This window comes from Buteo buteo, chromosome 5, assembly GCF_964188355.1.
Source record: "Buteo buteo chromosome 5, bButBut1.hap1.1, whole genome shotgun sequence".
Classification (NCBI taxonomy): Eukaryota; Metazoa; Chordata; class Aves; order Accipitriformes; family Accipitridae; genus Buteo; species Buteo buteo.
The window spans coordinates 31,269,400-31,279,880 of record NC_134175.1 but is presented as its reverse complement, the minus strand read 5'-3'; the positions used below and the strand labels follow the sequence as shown (position 1 = coordinate 31,279,880).

Genomic DNA, 10,481 nt, shown 5'->3' with positions numbered 1-10,481 from the left:
TTTTCGTTGAACAGCTTGGATAATAGAACAGGGAGTAAACTTCTAAAATTTGCAAAAAATCTGGAAGGGGGTTGCAAACACATAGGAAAGCAGATCAGAATTCAAAATATCTAGATAACGTGAAAAACAGTATAACTGCAACAAGCTCATGCTATATAGAAAGAAACTAAGTACTACCCATGACAAAAATAAAACAGAGTACATCAATATAATATGATGACACTTTAACAAGGCAACAGGATTGCAGAAAAGGACAGGAGGGTTCAAGTGGATTTCAAACTAAATATGAGTCAACAACACGATGATGTTGCAGAAGGGCATTTCTCATTCCAGGATGTATTAGGAAGTGTGCAGTATGTGAGATGCAGGACCTAATTATTTTGCAATTTTCAGTGCCGCTGAGGCCTCAGCTGCAGCATTCTGTGCAATTTTGGGCAATGCACTCCAGTAACAATTTCAACAATTTGGATGGACTTGAAATGAAATCAACAAGAATGATAAGTTATTTTGAAAATATGACTTACAAGGAAAGGTTGAAGGAATGGGGCTTGGCTTCCTCAGAAAAAGACGATGGGGGAAAACGCATATTTTAAAAGGCAGCACACAGAAAGCCATGATCAACTGTTCTTGTACCCACCCAAATTATAACAAGTAATGGTTTAATTTGCAGCAAAGAGGAGCAGACTAGATGAAAAAAAAACATGAAACAACGACAACAAAAATCCTTTCAACTTAAAGTCTGGATTAGATGGAATAGGTTTATGGAGGTTGTGGAATCCCCTTCATTTGTGGTTTTTAACAGCAGCCTACACAAACATCTGTCAGGGATGACCTAGTTACCCATTTCCTGCCTCAGAACAGGGATGGACTGGATGACCTTTTAAGGTCTTTTTCTGCCCCTCTCCTTTTTTTTTTTCCTGTAATGATTTCAGTACTAGAGAACCTGTTTCCTTTAACTTGGCTGCTATAGTTTATGCAGTACAACTGTTGTAGGAAACCAAGGCCTTAGTAAAATAAAATAAACCTCCATATAAAATAAGAAGTAATTCAGAAAATGAAAAAATAAAGAACACTAACTTTAGCAATTTTTAAACAACAACAAGAAAAAGAAACAGATAAATAAACCCCACATTTTTATAATGGCAAATGCTATTAATGTTTTTTTTAGCCAGCTTGCACATACCTATCTTTGCAAAAGCTTCATTCAATACTCACTATATTCTGTTAATAATTATGATAGAGTTGACTGTCATATGGAATGATATGATCAACCACATAGCAAAAATTCTAGTGCTGTGTTAAATTTAACTAAAAAAATATTATTTTTGATTAATTACATTATTCCTTAAAATACAGTTCTATTGTCCAAAACAGCCATTTTATAACCATTAAGATGTCAAATTGAGATTTTGTATTCTTTTAAAATAACCAGGGTAGTAATAAGTATTTTGATTTTAATTCTTAATTTTAATCCGGGTTTATTTAAACAGAAGAAATAGCTATGATTTTCAACAAGAAACAAAAGTGATACATGAAATACAGAAAAACAACTCACAGAAAAACTGTGAATGAAGCTCTGTCAGCACCTCAGGGTTATGATGGTATCATAAACCACACAAGAGCTTTTCTCCTGTGCTTAAGATGCTGTCATCAGAAACCTTCTGTGTTTATCCATGGTAGCCTTACGTATCACTGTTACTGGTACTTAGATAATATCAAGCTATGCACATGGCACAGAGGCACGAAGTGTCAAGCTATAGTTACAGTTGATCTGATGACACTTTCATCCTGAGAGTCAATGCAATCTCTTTTAAAGAAACAAAAACATAATTTGTGTTGAAGTCTTCGTGACTACTGTTAAACTTATAGATTATTTCTAAGAGTTACTTTTAAAAAAATACATATTTCTTTTTCCATTTTTCATAATTACCAAGAAGGCCTCTTCCAATTACCTAAGCATGAAAAAAATTCTGCTCCAGAATAACATTTTAAAATATTTATTTAAAATTACTTTCCTAGAACTCTAAAATGGTTATGTTTTCAGACCAAGCTTGTAGTTTACAAAACATACATAGCATAAGAGGGTTTTCCTGTGTTCCAACTGATCAACCAAGAAAAGAATCCAATTCCTACTACTGGCCTGCAGTGGGATAAAAGGAAACAAGTTGGTAAACCACAGACATCTGGTTCAAAATATGGGATGAGTGGCTACAGGCCATAACATGTTCTATATTACCAAGATCCCCATCAAAAAGTCTGATCAACCTTTCCAAAATAGTGTGAATTATCAGAACTACACTAAATGGTAATTTATCCAAGATCAATGTAATTCTTACATTTGGCTCTCCCATTTCTGTAGACAGGCATGTTTAATTTTGTGTATGTTTCCCAGATGCTGCAAGATGAAAAGGACCTGAGAAGGAATTTACTGAACTAGCAAGACAAGCAAGCAAAATTCCCATTGCTTCAGTTGGTGCATGACATTCGTAAGGCAACTGAGGAGATTAGCTTTAATTTCCAGTCTTAACACACAATTGCGTGCCAGATTTTTACAATGCAAAAAATGCGAGCGGGAGGATATTGCAGGAACACTGACACATACCAATGACTCCCTTTTCATTTTCTGGATTGGATTTTTGATTGTCCTGCATGCCAAAATGTAGGCCTTTCTCCCCCTTTCCAACCTTGTTTAAAGCACACAGAAGAGATACGAACTATATAATGTAAGAATTAGTGTAACTGTTTGGGAAATATTGAGAAGAATGTACAATGGCTGTGCCTGTAAAAGTAAGTTCTTATGCATGCAAAAAACCAAATGTATACAACCAGCTGTGCAGTTTCTACCTACAAAGTGAAAATTTGTGCCTATAAATACATGTTTTTGTGGGTGCAATGTCTGTAGAATTGCTTCTTTTTAAACCAGCTCAAATTGAAATTGAATTTTAGGCCTTCCCATCTTTCCACCCCTCTGGTATAATACTGCATATAGAGTGAATGGCATCATAAGGGAATTTGTTTGTATCTCATCTCTTTTTCACCAAATTGTATTCCCAGACTGTTCCCAGCAGCTGTTCATCTAATTCATCAGCAAGAATCATAGAATATATTCAACATGATTATACTGCTTTCATTTGGCCCCTTCAGAGAAGCAGAGGAAAAGTAGAGAAGCAGGAGAGGTAAGAATGCAATACATGAACATGTAGGAAAACACAAAATTCCTACAGTCCTACAACTCAGTTAGACCTTAGTTATAGGCAAAACCTCACAAACTGCCCTTTGATGTGTTAATTGAAATCTACCTTTCCACATGGTCCCATTTTCTTCTCAACATAAGGGACACTAGCTGCTCTTGAGAAAGAAAAAAAATTAAATGCCTGTCATATAGTTTTTCCTTGCTTACTTCAAGAACGAAGGGTTAAGACAGGCATTGAAAAAGCATCCAAGGGATTAGATAAACAAATAAAAATGCTTATGTATGTGTATATATGTGTATGATAAGACAATTCCTAGACATCTTTCTCTCTCCCCTTGCTGCAACACAGACAAAAGACGGTGTCAAGCCTGTTAGGCCTCCTCCCCTTCTCTTCTGCTGCAGCTTTCAGTAGGTGCAATGCTTATTAGTACCACAACAAACAGGGATTTTGTAGTTCAAGTGAATCACATCTTCCAGGGTGTAATCAATGGCTAAATCAAAAAAAAAAGGTCATAAGTTAAGGACTCAAACTGCAAACCAACCCAGAAAGTAACAGCTGATACTAAAACATGCCACAGTATGCAGAGATGACATTGACTCTTACCTGCACCTAATCAAAGAAGCTCGAAGATCAAACCAGACACATTCATCTCTTGCTTGTAATTTGCTCTATGGCAGTCCAGAAGTGTTTCATAGAAATATTAACAATCACAAAAACTACAGATGGAAAAGAATTCTGCACATCCTTCAGTCAATGCAGGATTGATCATTTTGTATTCTTCAATCCTTGGTTCAGTATCAAACACTGGTGGTTTTAGTGGTGGATCTGCAGTCCAGTAGCTCTCAGTACGCTGGAGTATTCTTCATTATGGTCTGGCAATGTTAGCTTTGCTGATTTTTCTAGAAGGCAGAAGAAGTTTTTTTGCTGCACTGTCTCATTAGCGTCCTAATTCTCCAATAAATATCAAGAGGGTTGGATTCATTATTCTTGCCAATTTTAGCAGGAAGCAGTTACTGTCCACTAATAATAAATATTATATTTGCAGAGTTGTTTTCTCTGTTATGTTACATCTTGACCCATAGCTGTTCTTTTCACAAACAATCCATTTTTGTTGCATATTTGTAAAAGTCAGTACCAGTATGCAGATACTGTAGCATATTCAGAGGATGTCCTGTTGCTGTCTAGATAGATGTACAATTTAAGTCCTCCATTATGACCTTATTTTGAGATATCCTCTATATCCCATCTATGCTATATTTCAATCCCCCCTTTTTAGAATGTCTCCAATTTGTTGGCCCCATTCTGGTAATGAAGTGTCTCTAACTGAATGCTTTCAGTCTGGTCTGACAGATGTATGCCAGGATGAATCTAGTATCATAGTTCATATATTAGAGAAAAAGATCAAAACTGCATCCTCTGCAACACTGATTAAGGGACAGCTTGAATCCATAAGGTATTTCAGGGCACACTGCTAAAGATATTGCCTGTAAGAACAGGAAAATTGAATCTATTGCACATAGTATAAAAAGCCAAATACTGGAAATACTCAGCACGTAGCCTGAAACACACTAGTGTGAAATGAGGCAATGAAGTGGTCTCACTGTGCCAAGCTGACTATCTCAGGGTGGTGACATCTAATACCACAATGCAGAACTTTGCCCAGTCTTGAGCAAAACTTCTAGTACTTTCAGACCTAAAAGGACTCTGTCACCTTACACTACTGTTATACTTCCTTCTGGTTTGATATACATCAAATTTTTTCACTTCATTTTTGGAAATTATTCAATAAAATCCTTTTCTTCCCTTCTTGAGTTCTCTCTACCATGTGCACACATTTCTTTGGGAGTTTTCCTATTTGCAATCAAGAAAGCTCAAGTTTCTCAGGGAGGATCATTGCAAAGAAATTCCAGGGCCAGCTTGAGTATGAGTCTTATTTTACCATTTACAGTGACAGAAAAATTCCCTAACATAGACAACAGCCACTGTTGAGCTTAAAGCTACAAGGCACCACTTGATCTGAGAGTCAGCTGATTTTAAGTGTGCAGTCAAATACAGGCAGGGAAAAAACTGACTGACGTGTCAGAGCCTCCTTAATTTGGAAGAAGATATTACACAGTACACTGAAGCACCCATTATGGCTGCCATTGCTGCATATATGTATAAGCTCAGCAGAAGGTGATCTCCATCGTTCTGGCAGGAGGCACCCAGACACTATTCAGAGAAAGAACAAGTGCCTCCATGTCATTAATCGAGCTGAGAGAAGCAATCAGAAGTACAAAGTAGAGATCCAATTTCATAGGGAGAGGCTGAATTAAATTTCGGACTACTCTAACAAGTATCTGGGGAGCTGCAGGAAACTATTATGCAATATAATTTTATCTACAGGATTCATTCTCATGCAAACACATCAAGGAGTTATTTTCTTAGCTGACATCTAAACAGCCCTATCAAAAAGGGTATGCTAGTCTTACCTGGAAGATATGTAGCAACAGTCTTCAATCCATGACTTGTAGGCAACATGCTGGCCAAAGACCCTCTGTAATGTTGCTGATGTCCACAACACACTACCTACTGAGCAGTGGATCAGTGAAGACTGGGATCCCAATCAAGAGCCTTTTTTCTTCTTTCATAAGGTGCAAGATACCTCCCAGAAGTGCGTGCATGACAATATCTGCTTTACAAACGGCAAGACCTGAGGATAGGCAGCTAATACAGAACTAGATAGAACCAAAAAAGAGAGCTGAAAAATTAAACGGTGCCTGAAGGGCTTTAAAAACTTACTTAGTTATAAATGGTGTGCTTTATTAATAAAAATCAAAGAAGCTTTACCACATCTGACATTCTTTGATGAGTTTCAAAAAAATCACAAAAAACAAAGGCTAACCACAGTTCCACAAAGAATCCCAACTCATCCTGAGTCTACCTCATTCAGGTACAAAGAAAATAATCTTATACAAACCTGTAAAGCTGGTGACTAACATTAATACACTGCTCGACAGGATGCTTGCAGCAGCTATTATTGGCTATGGATGTCATTCAATGTTATCCTCTTTCTATGCTATTGCATTGATGATGTGCTGGCAGAGGCTGTATTTTATACATTAGCTTTCCTAGGAAAGCACAACTGCACCTTAGGGGTAAAATCGTGATCCTACTGAAGTCAGTGGCAAAGCTCTCATTGTTATAAATAGGGCTAGAATTTCACATTACGAGTTATTGTATGGAGAGATGTACTAATCCTTTATTCCTCATCTGTCTCTCTAGGGAAAACTTATTCTCACTTTTGCAAAATCTTATATAAGACTCAATGCCAACACATAAAAGAGCATATCTATCAGACCTGACCACTAAAAGACAATGCATCTCATTTTCTGCCTTCCAAAGATAGATTCACCATTCATATTCAACTGTCATAGAAACAACAGTGAAAGCAATGCCTGTCTCAGATGATGGGATTCAGTCAAGGTTTAAGGATCCCAGGGAAGCAAAGGGAACATAGTTTGCTATCAGATATATCAAGTGTATTTGTTATTCACGTACTTAATAAAGCTCACAGACCTCAGGAACAGCCAAAATTTTTGTTTCATTGCCAACAAAATTTAACCTTAAAGCACTAAAATCAGTCATAAGGCTTATACAGACAACTCTGTTTACAATTTGCATTTTTTTCACAGAAAGTCCTATCCAATTTTCCTATCAGACAATTCTACTTCAGGTATTAAGGGTAAGTGCCTAGTAACACACAGGGCTGTTTTAGCTGCTTGCATGCTAACAACTAATACAATTGTGCCTAGCTTTTTATTTTAAATGGAGACTACCTGCTTCCCATAATAATGGTCCTTCATTAGAGGACCTATTCCATCATGATTTCTATGATACCTACCCAAGTTCCCAATGGGAGTTGTACTTTGGATAATAAATGTAACTTCTTTGTTCCATACAGATTTTGGGCCAATTCTATCTCCTTTTCGCTTATTCCAGTCACTATTTTGATCTTCTTTTTGATGATAGTACCACAATACACTCATAAATTCATATGCCAAGTTATTAAAAAGTAAAAAAAAAAATAAATCCAAAGAAGTTGTAAAATATCCTGTAAAACTTGTTCCAAATCAGGTTTTTAGATCCTCAGGGCTAAAGGATAATCCATAGCCAATTGCACATACTCATTTATTTATAACATTATTTAGAGGCAAACAAAATAGTAGCAAGACATTTCTGCACATTAGTTTCTATTTTTTATTCTATTTTTTATGTCTTTCTGTATTGTTTCCTGACCATGTCTCAGGCATGCATAAAGCAATACAACTGCTGTCTATGCAGTTCTAAGATTTTTATCTGCATGGAGCTGGGAAGGAGCAAGACAGCTTGCTTTGTTTTGGAATTTTTGTTTTACACACACGTGCACACAAATATGGGTACTTATGCTGGAGCACACAACATTAAAGAAATGTTTCTTTTCTGTAGCTTCTGAGACAGAGCTGAACCATGTCCAAAGAGAACTCTGTTCTCACACAGTCAAGCTTTGCTACTACTGTGGAAAGAGCCGTTGTTCTAGATGACCCATGTTTTATTTCTGAACTTTAGCAGATCCCTTAAATACCCCAAAGCTCATTCTTGGAGAGCCTAGAGATAATAGAGCAGGATACTGATGCTGATTTATTATTCTCTGAACAGGCAGAGCAAGGAACAGAAGACCAATGGGCAGTATCCTCCATCTCTGAGAATACACAGCATTCTTCTATGCTAGCTGTGAGTCTTAAGTACCAAAGTTACTGCTATGCATGTTATCATATCACTCTAACTCAACCATGAGCTAACAATGACTGAGATGAGATTCTTATTCACCAGTATGGGACAATTTCTTAGACAGCCTCACAACCAATTACAGTCAAGCAGCTGTACTGAACTCCAGGATTGCAGCCAGGCCCTTTTTGCTGATGTGACGGGTACAAAATATCCAGATTGTTTGAGAATCCTTTGTTTATAAGTGGCTTTAGTGGTCCTTTATGATGGTGGTTATCCATGGCTCTTGTTATTCGGTCCTGATCCCCAGCAATGACAAACTGTTTACAGGATAGCTTCTTAGGGTGGGATTCAACAATCTGAAAGCAAAGTCTAGGTAGGTTTTTTGGAGAAAAAAAGTTATGATTTCTCTTTTATAGAAGCTTTCACTTTTCAGTACTGTCATTCCAAACTCTAGCCCTTCTACCTCCATGTGGTAAAGAGTAAAAGTAACCCTTTTGGCAAGGAATGCTGTGGGGCAGTGGAAGAAAAAGTCCATCTGGGGACCAGGACACCAATAACTGAGGCTAGCACACATTCAGAATAACCCAGGAGATCCCAGACTCTGGCTCAAAAGAGCAATTGCACTGTTATTACAAAGTTCCCATAAAGAGAGTGTGAATGCAGAGTTCACAAAGATATTAGCTTTTTCCTGCTTTACAGGATCATAACTAAACTGTCACTCTCCCTTAATACAAGCAAGTAGTTACTGCTATGAATAAACTCAGAAATGCTACTTACAATCTTATGTGTCTAATGTTGGGTATATTAAGTATAATATTAAATCCCTAATCCCTGTAAGTGATTATGCGTATTTTTCCACATAGCACTTCCTGAATGTAACTGGCAAATTAGATTCATGTCTGATTTCAACATGATTTTGCTTTTGCATAAAAATCACAAACAAATCCCAAAACATTACAGGTCTCAAAAATCTTGTTAAATACTACCTCGTCCATACAGACTTTGTACAAGATACCTGCGAGATCTACACAAAAATGCTGAAATGGAAAGGGACTGAAATAGGCATATTACATAGAGGTCCCACATACACAGCGAGATTTCTCTTACACTTCTGATACAGTTTTCTGTCTGACCCCTACGGCAAACTTCTCATGACCACTATCTGCAGGAAGAATTTACTGTCAACATATACTGTATACTAGAGGAAAAAAAATGAGCTCAGACCACATTCACACCAAACGCACAGCTCCTTAAGACACTCATTTTCAAAATATTTTTGTTCAGTAACATGAGCTTTGTTTCCAGTTTCTTTATGGCAGGTCAGTAAAATCAAAATGAAGGCAGGCTTGCTAACCACTCAAAGCACTTGCCTTCTTTTTAATTTCTCCTGGGAATGAAAAGTATATTCAGCTTTTCCTCCTTTGGCACTACACTGCCCTCATGGAAGATTACTGAAACATGAATTTGTGAAGGCTGTTTCAAGCAGAAGCGTGTTCCTATGTATAGGAATGATGTTAATTCCTGTCACTCTGAACATCCAAGCGAGATTGTTGTTAAAGCTGCTTCTAAAGGACCAAGGGAATTTGTGCCATTCAGTTCAATGACTTTCATCACCTCTATTAGACTAAACATAAATGTAATATAGCCAAGCCAGATTCCAAAGGTTAGTCTTTCATTTAGGCAAAGTACTGGAGATGCAAAAGCTGTGCAGCATTTACAGAAATCTAACATGGATTCAATAAACCAATTGAACACGAAAGGAACATCCTTTCTAAATGCAAATTATTCAGGTGCGATTTGAGTTCCTTAAAGGTTACTGTTCAGTTCCCTCTCTCTGTCTAATAAATGAGAACACAGAACAGCTTAGTTTCCTTTTTCAAAATTCTTTGTATTAAGTCATCCTGCTGCTTCTATTACAGGCCTTTTCTATAAGGAGCAGATACAGGACAGAAACAGTCCAGAGTCTGTGATTGCTGAACACCAACATTAATCTTTTACTAAAGTACTTCTGAGAACTGAAAAACTAATTTTAAAAAGCGAGTCTGACAATGCAGCAATGCCCAGACATACTTAAGCTGCAGGATTTTCTCTTTCCTTTTCATTTTGCCAAAAGATTCCACATTTTCCTATCTGGAAGAGTAAAACCACAAATACAAAGAAGGTTCTAGAAAAAACAGCCCAACAATACTTGATATTAAACTGATCAAAGTGTCAACAGATCTACCTGAACTGGTATGCATAATAGCTGCATATCTATGAAATTTCTTTATGATGAGATCATGTCTTGAGTGAAGTTGGTGGCAAAACTTTTACTTGGTTCCTGTGGGTCAGAACAATATTTGTTATATCAATTTTGAGCTAGGGTCTAAGGAATTGTGGCAAAGAAAACTATTATGTTATATTAAAAATGTCATATTAGAGATGCTCTTTACAAGAGGCACTATAATTGTGTATAAATTAATCGCTACATAATAGTAGCCACTGACTGGGAAGCTGTTGTGGGCGCTTCATGGCATTGGCACATTCATGAGAGAAACC

The 10,481-nt window shown here is 37.0% G+C and overlaps 1 protein-coding gene across 2 annotated transcripts in view; it reads right to left on the bottom strand.

Moving 5' to 3' along the window:
- Positions 1-5,665: 5,665 nt before the first annotated feature.
- METTL8 (methyltransferase 8, tRNA N3-cytidine) overlaps positions 5,666-10,481 on the bottom strand; it is a 41,361-nt gene continuing 36,545 nt past the window's right edge. For both annotated transcript variants that reach the window (XR_012650483.1, XR_012650484.1), the window contains one exon: positions 5,666-5,911. The gene's annotated coding sequence lies outside the window, so the exon portion shown is untranslated. The remainder of the gene's footprint in view (positions 5,912-10,481) is intronic.